The sequence below is a fragment of the Channa argus genome, chromosome 4 (assembly GCF_033026475.1).
Source record: "Channa argus isolate prfri chromosome 4, Channa argus male v1.0, whole genome shotgun sequence".
Taxonomy (NCBI): domain Eukaryota; kingdom Metazoa; phylum Chordata; class Actinopteri; order Anabantiformes; family Channidae; genus Channa; species Channa argus.
In genome coordinates, this window is record NC_090200.1 from 1913803 (window position 1) to 1925054 (window position 11252).

General features: G+C 40.5%; 1 protein-coding gene across 2 annotated transcripts in view; it reads right to left on the minus strand.

Annotated features, from left to right (window-relative positions):
• The window catches only part of LOC137125463 (NACHT, LRR and PYD domains-containing protein 12-like), a 382261-nt gene that overhangs the window by 142198 nt on the left and 228811 nt on the right, over positions 1-11252 (minus strand). The gene's annotated exons all lie outside the window — the stretch shown is intronic.

An 11252-nucleotide genomic window follows, 5' to 3' on the forward strand; every position in this document is an offset into this window, starting at 1 on the left:
AAGTAGAATTCAGAGTCACTGTATTGAATTGTATTAAAATGCACAGGTTATCATAATGTTATGCCTGATCAGTGTTTTGTAGTTTTTTAGTTTTGTAGCATAGAATATGGTCAAACTGACATGTTATAAACATTATTAAACTGTAGACAATATTATTTCAGTTTTTTAATTTGTTATAATAAATATATGTATTACAGAGAGAATCAATTATTTGATGCTGTCTGTAGGTAAATTCAACAATATATTAAAGACTGTCTTTAATAGTTTAGTTTATAATCACCACTTTTTGCCATATTTGTTGTATTTCCTATTCACATCGTTTTGATCTTTTTATTAGTTTAATAAATCTTTTGTCTGGTCCAGTGTCTCCCTCTGCTGGGCATCAGGATGAACTACAACATGGCTACACTCACTTAGACACATAAAAATATGTATTGTGGCATAAATACGGTTTGTTAGCGGTTAAGCCTCCACCTTAAGATTGACAGTCAGTGATTGACGTGTGTGTGTGATGAATGAATCCTAAACCAAGAGAAGTGTCAGGACAACTGTAACTGTAGAGGCTGTGTGTTGAACTGTGGGCAAAGGAAAATAAAGCCGGAGTGTAGAAGCGTTGTGTATATTATTCTAAATAATAAAATTATATGGTTTATTTCTTCATAACTACTTACTACACTGATGTCCACCAGAGGGAGACATTGGACCAGACAACAGCATCTGACTCATTAAACTGACTGACTGAGTGAATATCCATCACATTTTCTTAAAAAAATTAATTCATTCATTTAAAAAAAAGTGCCACGGGGCAGCTGTAGCTCAGTTAGTAAGGCAGGTGTCCACAGACCACAGGGTCAGTGGTTCAATCCCAGGTCCTGGCGATATGTTGAAGTGTTTCTGGGCAAGACACTGAAGCCCCGACACCCCATTACCATCACCAGTTGTGCACTGCCGGTAGAAATTGGGGAGGGTTGCATCATGAAGGGTATCTGGTGTAAAAACTTTGCCAAATTAACACTGACCCACTGTGGCAACGCTGAACTCACAGGATAAGCTGAAAAGACAAAACAAGGGGAAAAAAATCTCCAAACATAAAAAATTTATACAGATTCATTTGGAAAGTTTCAAATCAGGAAAAATAAGATGTGAAATGCTCAGTGACAGAAATGTTTCCTACAAGTTTTACATTTTATTGATACCTGTGACATCATCATTGATCACAGTGACATCATCGCGACTTGAAGCTACATATTCCCAATATCTGAAAAGTTGAACACGTTCCAGTTTGAAACTGAATTTCCCCGATGATGAATCCTTTTCCACATATGAAGCCCACAGTCATTAACAGCAACATGTGAGTGAGGCACTGACTTCCATCGTCCCTGGATTAATCAGGGTTTTGTTGTTTCAGCTGTTCCACTGCAGAAGCCACGAGTCGAGCATCTGTGATGGAAACAAACTCCTTTGAAAAAGATGTAGAAGATGAAGAGGACAACAGAAAAGACACAAAAAGGAGAAAAAGTAGAACATTTACAATTGAACCAAATGAGTTTTTCCCTGATTCCAGTCTGAGCTGAACATTTGTCCTGAGTAGAAAGTTTGTCTCCAACACTCCAACACAGGCTGCAGACGTGTCAGCATCAGTTTTCTGTCCACATGTGGGAAGCTGCTGTTTTCTGACTCCAACACAGATGTTCTCCCACTGCTGAGGATCAAACAACATTTCTGCTTCTTATTACATTTCTATCCTTTCAACAACTTCTTCTTCTTTGGGGTTTTCTGGCAGCCAGCATCCCATCTGTTGCATTGCTGCCATCTTCTGGTTTCTCTCTCCCTACATGTTCTATATTCTTCTCTTCTAGAGATCAGGTCTGTTCTGTTGAAAAATGAATAACATCCTCTACATTGGTTATTTGGCTCCAATATGTCCTTTAGCCCGACACTTAACAGTCCTCGTCTTCTACGCTCACTCACCATGTCCTCTGTCTCTCTGAGTACTATTTAGATTAATGTGTAGTATTTGTAGTCTGCTCATTACCACATCCTCCTTTCTGTTTCCTCCTTTTCCTGCTGCCACTCTTTGTTGATTACTACAGTGACTTTTTATTCTTTGTTCCTTCACCTGGAAATTTCTACATGGCTTGAAACTGGCTGTGCAGTGCCGGTTACAAGCCTGGTAGAAATTGGGGAGGGTTGCGTCAGGAAGGGGATCCGGTGTAGAACAAAAAAAAAGACACATTCCTACAGCCCTCCATTCACTTTAATGTTAAAACTGTAGTTCTCTGCACCTAACACCAGATGGCACCAACATCTCATCTATTGCTCAGCTTCCGTCTCCCCAGTCCTGGTCCTGTATGTGATCTCCCTTTTCCCTCTCATCCAGCATCTGGTCTCTTACTAATCCCTAACACCACGTGTGGTCTCTATGGGCAAGTATGTGGTCTTACCAATCGCCCTCCCCAGCGATGAGTTTAGGACCAACCCGGCTGATGTCAGCACAGGTACCAGCAGGTCCCAACTCAGAACTGAGAATGGCTCCTCTGTGACATCTACAATCTGGATCCTGATTGTCCTCTTCAGCTCACAGTACAGCTGTAGACCAGATCTGTGGATTCCCCTTGGTCACCTGGTGTTTGTTGGAGCTCAGCTGGACACCCAGGACCTTTTGGAGGTGAGGACTCAGCATCCCCACAGTCAGGTCTCAAGTCCAAAGCCTTGGCAGGACCTCCAGAGACACAGCCGCCTGTAGTACTCCATCAACCTGTATTAGAAGTCAGTCCTCCTCCAGTCCTTCTCAGACAGTCCAGCAGACCTCAGTGACCCACTCTGGGTCCTGGGCCACCGTAAAACAAAAGAAGCCAGGTGATGGGTTTTGGTCATGGACAGCTTGGGCTCTGCAGCAGACCTAGTCTGGGGCACTGAAAACCCTTGCAGTCGATCCAAAATGCGGCAGAATGCCTCACGTTTAATCACCCAAAAAGGACTCATGTCACACCATTCTTCACATCGCTACACTTCCTGTAGCTGCCTGCATCAGGTTCAAAGCTCTGTCTCTTGCCTCCATGGTGATCAACTCAACAGCTGCTGCTGACCTCAACTCACTCATTCAGGTCTTCAATCCCTCCAGTCTGCTGTGCTCTGCCAAAGAACAACGTCTGGTGGTCCCAGCACCACACAGCAGACACCAAGCAAAACTCTTGACCCCGCGATGGTGGGACAAGCTACTCTGCACAATCAGCAAACTCACTCCCAATATTACAAAAAACTGTTGTAAACAGAACTGTTCCACATCTTCCTATGCACTCAAATCTGTAAAAAAACTTCCTTTCTGCTGTTTCTTGCACTTGCATCTCATGAAATATAAACCCTTTTCTGATAGGACTTTGCATTAATGTTTTCCCTCCTTGACTTAGATTTTTGCTGCCTTGTACCTCACTTATAAGTCGCTTTGGATAAAAGTAAATGTAACCGATGTAACACCCTATTACATGATTTTATTCCAAAACCAAATCATCTGCATGTAATGAGTGGACTCACTGATTAGAAAGTTGCTTTGAAATATTTAGGAAGAAACACAAAGAAAGGAGGAAATGAGAAAAACCTTTATTAACCCTGGTGACAACGCTGCATGCACTTTAGAGATGGTCCCTTTCGTAGCAAAATCGACATTCTCTGGTCATAGACACTTTAAGTGTAGTCAATAAAGAAGCTTCAACATCCATGTTGTCTTTAAAGGTTTTGAGTTTCAACAGAGTATCATGTCTCCATCCAGTGCAGTTCTAAACTTCATACATAACACATTAGTTTTATATCTCTCTGCTACTGGCCAGAACATTCTCCACCCTCAGCCTACTGCTCCTGGCCCTTTTCCCCCTTTCAGAACTTTGATAAACTGGGATGGTCTGCTGTTAGACAATAACTGACCTTGGAGCAGTTCTGCAAACACTTCAAGACAAAACATATATATGAGACAAAGTTCTTCATAAGTACAATTTGCCATTACAACTAGACAAAACAAGCATTAAAAGTTAATCGTGCATTATTTTCAGCCTGCCACTTCCCTTTGAACCATCGGCTGCCGCAAAGCTTTTTAAATAAATACGCTTTAAACACGGATGGTGGTGTGAAGAAAACACTTATGTGATCAGAAACATTTTTGTCCGTGATGCGCAATAAATCTGGTGGAGAGACTGTCTACGCCACGATTAAAGACTTTACCATTTAAAGTCCATTTATCAAATTACCATTGGCTTGTACACACAAATCCACAAGACGGAACACTCTTGTGTTTGAAGAACTCCCTCAGCGCCGTAGCTGTTACATATTACATTTAACGTTACAGACTGTAAAAGTCAGATTTTAGGGGGAGTTCTGACTGTTCACTGATCTGACACCTGGTAACGGGCTTATTTCCCTGCTGCAGGTGTATTTCTGCTCCTCCATCGCTGTCCCGTGCGTTTACAACCATCGGAAGCTAACAGCGATACACAAACTGACATGAAGGAAAACCCGCCATATTGATTTGAATTACCAGAACTAGCTTCACTTCCATTAGCAGCAAAGCTTACTGTTGTTAATAAAGACTTAAAATATTATTACCTTTAAATAAATGGACAGAAAAATGTGAACGCGTACAACATTTTTAATAATTGAACCCAAGTGTTTTGTTGTCCAGCTCCCATCCTCCTCTTTTAGATTAGATAAACACATTTAATACATGAACCACAAACAAAAGACCTTGAGTTTGACTTTAACTATGAAAATACAAAACCAGTAAGTTATTTTAAATTTAATATTTTTAAAATCTTTACTAGTATACATTGTTTGATTTTCTTATGGACTTTTTCCTGTGAGACACTCTTTTTTCTGTTTGACAGTATCACATCATTAGAAGCAAAAGTCCATGCTGAACACTGTCATTACCATTATTACCTTTTTACATAACAGTTACATTCCAGCTTCCCTTTGAAGAACATGTTTCTGATGTGCATAACTGTAACTTGTGAGGAGATTTGGACAAAAGTGTGACATGACTGTAGTTTCCATTAGTTTATGCTGTAACTATACGAAAAATAATTATACTTACAATATGTACAACATACAGGTGCTTGTCAAATAATATAATAATATAATAATATCTTCACAAAGTTGATGTATTTCACTAATTCAATTCAAGAAGTGAAACTTGTATAATGTAAACATTCATTCCATTCATTCATGATTATAACTGACAACTAATGAAAACCCCAAATTCAGTATCTCAGAAAACTAGAATATTACTTAAGAACAGTACAAAGAAATAATTTTTTCACACTCTAATCAGCTAATTAACTCAAAACACCTGCAAAGGCCTTTAAATGATCTCCCAGTCTAGTTCTGTAGGCTACACAATCATGGGGAAGACTGCTGATTTGACAGTTGTCCAAAAGACGACCATTGACACCTTGCACAAGGAGGACAAGACACAAAAGGTCATTGCAAAAGAGGCTGGCTGTTCACAGAGCTCTGTGTCCAAGCACATTAATAGAGAGGTGAAGGGAAGGAAAAGATGTTGTAGAAAAAAGTGTACAAGCCAAAGTGATAACTACACCCTGAAGAGAATTGTGAAATGAAACCCATTCAACAATGTGGGGGAGATTGACAGAGTGGACTGCTGCTGGAGTCAGTGCTTAAAAAACCACTACGCACAGACGTATGCAAGACCTGGGTTTCAGCTGTCGCAGTCCTTGTGTCAAGCCACTCTTGAACAACAGACAGCTTCAGAAGCGTCTCACCTGGGCTAAAGACAAAAAGGACTGGACTGCTGCTGAGTGGTCCAAAGTTATGTTCTCTGATGAAAGTAAATTTTGCATTTCCTTTGGAAATCAGGGTTCCAGAGTCTGAAGGAAGAGAGGGGAGGCACAGAATCCACGTTGCTTGAGGTCCAGTGTAAAGTTTCCACAGTCAGTGATGGTTTGGTGCCACGTCATCTGCTGGTGTTGATCCACTGTGTTTTCTGAGGTCCAAGGTCAACGCAGCTGTACACCAGGACGTGTTAGAGCAGTTCATGCTTCCTGCTGTTGAACAACTTTATGGAGATGCAGATTTCATTTTCCAACAGGACTTGGCACCTGCACACAGTGCCAAATCTACCATTACCTGGTTTAAGGACCATGGTATCCCTGTTCTTGATTGGCCAGCAAACTCACCTGAGCTTAACCCCATAGAAAACCTACACTTGAAATATATCAGTCTGTGTGGAATGAAAGTATACATTATACAAGTGTCATGGTCACAGTGTACTTCCTGGTATTGTACTTTTATTATGTGGCCCCTTCTCCTTACTTCATGTCCCTGGTTCTTTTTGCCCAGCTTTACCCTCGTTGTCCCTCACTGTTTGCACCTGTTCCCTCCTCTCTTTAACTTCAGTCTGCCCTTCACTCCCCTGTCAGATCCTCATGGTCACTGCTATCATTGTTCCTGTCGTCGTTGTTGTTAACACCCTCACCAACCCCACAGTTGACTCTGGACTCTAGGTAAAAGCTGAATGTGTGTTTCATGGACTCTTGCATTCGGGACTCTTGTTTCTCTTGGGCTTTTGTATTCTGGACCCTGTGCAGCTTTCCCCTTTGGTCTGAGGTTTGGTGAGATTCCTGTTTGCAGCTTTGTTTATCCGAGTCCCGTTAGTTTAGTTTTTCTGTTTGTTAATTTCCTTAGACTTCCCCGTGTGTTTACCTGTGTAGTGACTTATGTTTGTCTGCCCCTTATTTATCTGGTTTACCTCTGTTTGTCAGTTTTCCTTAGTCCCCCCTCCGTGTATTACCCGTTACTTGTCAGTTCATGTTTATCCCTGCCTTGTTTTTTAGTAGCTTATGCTTTACCCCGTGCCCTTTTTCTTCAGGAGTTTTATTTCAGTTTGTTAGTCTTCTAGTTTTTATCACTAAAATTAATGCTGGTTTAGTTTGAGTCTCTCACCCTTGTTTTACTTAATTCGTGGAGTTTTCTGTGTAGTTTCTTTATTGTTTCCCATGTGTTCATTCAGGTTTTGATATGTGTAGTTACCCGTATCTTTGTTTGGCGTTTTCTTGTTGGTTAGTTTCCTAAGTTTTGTCCCATTCCCTTACTCAAGACTTGTATTGGTTTCCCGTCTATGTCTTGTGTGATTTGAGGTATTCCTGTGTGTCAGGTTCCTCTGTTTTCTTTCAGCGTTGTCTTTAAGTTTTATTTCCCTGGTGTACGATAGTGAGTTGTTAACTTGGAGTCAGTTTCTTGGACCCTCCTGGTAGCAGCGGTTTCTGTTATCGTTAAGTTCCCTATCAATAAAAGCCCTTTTTGGTTCATCCCTCACACTGTCTCTCCTCTTGGGTCCATCCATTAACCTAAATCGTGACAACAAGTTTCACTTCTTGGATGGAATTAGTGAAATACATCAACTTTGTCAATATATTCTAATTATTTGACCAGCACCGGTAGATGCCATCTATTGATTTTGGAAATTACTAGACTTATTTGAATATATGTATAAAGGTTGTCATAAATCATAGTAATTTGGTGGCAGTGTAATTGTCTGAGACATTTTTATTGAAATGTTTATTATTATGGTTCTGTTATAAGGTCTGAATTATTTTATTTCATACAACTGTTAAAATGTATTTGTAACTAGGTCTGTATGTAAAATGCAAAAATGTTTGGTCAAAGTTGAATGATCTTGTAAAAGCTTTTATTTTGATGGACGGGTCATGTGACTAGAGTTGGTGAGGGGCATCACGGTGGCATTATGGGTCAAGCCAAGGTTGATACAGAGGAAAGAAACGCGGCCACAAAATAACCCAATTTTTTTTGTTGCCGCAAAAACATGTGACGGCTGTCTGGCCTTTGTTCTATTTGCAGGTAGGGGGAGGTGGAGCCATTTACGGTGATTGAGGACACCTGGGCAGAGTGTCCTACTTCCTATAAAACTCTGGCCTCCCTTGGTGACAAGCAGCTTGCTGGCTGGCCTGCTTTCTGCCACTCAACCTTGGCCTTGTCATACTCAAACTGTAGACAATATCATTTCAGTTTATTCACAATAACAACTAATGTAAAAGTATATATTATAGTGAGTATGCATTAGGTGATACAGGGTAAGTACAGCGGACTTACTGTGTACTTATTAGTAACAGTCGTTGTTAGGCTTTCTAATCAACACTGTGCGATCGTCTCTGCTGCTTCAACATAACAACAGTTAATGTTCAGAACAAACTGGGAGCTTAGTGAAGTAAACATGTATCAGTTAATGAGAGATGAGCAGTTCTCTGTAGGAAAGCTGCCTTTAGGTCCTACTGAACTCTGGGAAATGTAGGACATTAAAACTACACTCCATGATGTGATGTTTATGTGGACACATCAGCTGAACACATTTTAACTTTCAAACTAACAGTGAGGTGGTGTCGATGTGAGAACACAGCTCCACAAATGTTCACTACAATCATTTACCTGAGCTGTGAGATATAAGGCAGACACTGTAGGAAACTCCTCACTTCACTCTCTTCATCTGACCATCCTGTCAGATTCACTGGTTTCTTCTCTGGTTGTAGTTTCAGCACTTCCAGGAGGATGGAGGTCTTTCTCTCTGAGAGGTCTATGAACCAGACTGTAGGAGCTGACTGGAAAACTGACAGTAATGATGGAAGAACTCTCAGACCTGTTTTAGTCTCACAGTCCTTCACATGGGAGAACAGATCCAACAGGTAATCACACTGACGTTTTCTGTATCTCTCATCCAAAGGGAATGTTTGATATGTGCAGACTGATGATAACAGCTCCAGTATCTTCTCTCCTGTCTGCTGTTCTCTCTCTGCTGCTGCACAGAACAGATTCACAAAGATCCTGGGTTGATCTGAGTCATTAAACCAACGTCTGACACTGAAACGAGAATCAAAAATTTCAATATCAACAGCAACAAAATTCATGTTAAACTGGTTTTACAGGTGTTTGTTCTAAAAGCCAACAAATACCTGCTAATGAGCAGAAAATGAAATGAAACATGAATCAGTGTAAAATTCAACAATAACAGGATAAATCATACATGGAGTTTTTACTTTTACTCACTGAAATTCTTCTAAAATGTTGAAGGAACCACAAACATCAGGCTACAATGGTAAATCCTCAGTATTTTTATCAATTCATCTCCTTCAAAAGCTCAAAATACTGGAGCGGAAGTTTAAACATCCATTATTCTGTAAAACTATCAAACTTCACACACTGATGTTGTAGCATAGTGAAGATTTGCAAAGCTCTACTTTCACAGGGATCAGGGAAACCTGGTTTCTCCAGGTAGGTTTCTGACAGAGAATGCGAATTTCTTTGCCATGTAACCAGCTTCTTAATTGGCTTTTTCTAACTGCACATGTGTAACAACAGGATGCAGATGGAAAAAACGCAGCAGAGTGAATAAAGGAGAGATGGTTAAAAGTTTGTCTAAAGACAGACAGAGAATGTAAACCCCAAAATCTGATAGTGGTGACACCGATGTTATAGGTGATGAGCAATAATGATAATAATTTAGTTCTTACGCACATGTACACAGATTTTTTAAAAATACATTTCACTGTAGAATTTTCTGTTTGTTGCACCCAGGCAGATAATTCATGCGAGGGATGTTTCTTTTTATTATTATGTATTTATGAGTATTTGGAGTTAGAAATAGTAGAATGTGAACATTTCATAAGTTACTTCTTACGCGCAACCAAAATTATTAATGTACGGTTTATTATATCTGGAGAACTAATAAATTCATTAGAATAAATTCTAAATAAACAAACAGCTGATTGACAGTGAAGGTAACTCGGCTCTCTCCGTGCGGTCACGTGTCTCAGCACCTTGTTTCGTCTCCGACAGCGTAACGCTAGTTTCACTTTGGGGCCACAGATGTGACGCATGTTCTCCTCTCCATCGAAAGGTAATGTGGGTTTTCAATAACTGCTGTTCACGATACAAATCATAGCTGCCTTAAGTTCACCTGCACTAGAAATGGCAGAAATATTCCTCATCTAAAAACTGACTTTAAAAAACGTTAAAGTCGGCGGTTGCTCGTACTCACGGCAGCTTGTGAAACCAGGAAGACGTCACATGAAACATCCTCGTCCATGCGAGTTCGTCTGCTGCTCTTTCTAAATCAATCAACTCGTAGATTTCTCTGGTCTCTCTTTATTAAAATGTTGACCCTTGTTTGAATAAACGAGTCTCCTTATGAAGTTATTCTTTTGGACTTTGAGCATTAAATAAAACAATGAAGCAAACTTACCGAGAAAACGTCTGTATTTGCCACTTGTCTTTTTTTATTAGAACTTGTTGCTGCTGATTTTAATATTGTTTTTGATATAAAGTCCTCATCGTTATAGGTGCTGTGGACATAGAGATTGTGACGATTAAGTCTGTGATTCTCAGTCCTTGTGTTTGGCAGTGAATGTCTTGGTGCCTCCATCTCAGACTGATGGTAGAAGTGGATCAGCTGATGGCAGCTTCCTCTGCAGATGAAGGATGTGTGTTTTCTCTCCACAGGAAGGTAGAAAGTGTGTGTGAATTCAGCAGCATGGATCAGTGTGAGGACAGAGAGGAGGGAGACCCTCCCTCTAAAACCACTCTGTGTGGGGAACCTGAGAGCCAGACCAAAGCTCAGAGGTGAGATGAGGATCTCTAACTGTCCATGACTCTTCTCCATGTCAGAGCTCAGCACCAACAATCACTCCAGCATCATTATTCACACTCTGACCTCTGTCTGTGTTGTGTTCAAGACCAGAGAAGCTGCACAGACCAGACTCTGCTGGACCTGGACCCGATCCTGACTCTGACCACGAACCTGAACCTGGCTGTGTGTCCATAAAGAGTGACTGGTCAAATGATCACATCATTGATTTTAAAGGACAACAGCCCATGGCTGCAAATAGGTGAGTTCCTGTTTCAGTACCTGCAGAGAAGTTTCATTAAACATGTTTCTGATCATTTATGTTCTTTGCTGTTCAGAAGAACCACTTTTTAACTGCAGACCTATTTTTGCTACACTCTGTCGTTTCCTTTTCAATTTTGACTTTGACTTGTTTTGTTGCTGTTGTCCAGTACAAGCCAGTTATTTTATTGAAGGTAACAGATGCTAACTGCTAACAAAGGAAAACCCCAATTTCACTGATCTCCTCCATCAAATCCTCATCTTGTAGTTTTCAGTCATGTTCAGTGGTATCAGCTGGACTCTGAACACATAGTTTGCTGAGGGATGTTTGATTAAGTTTCTTATCAAT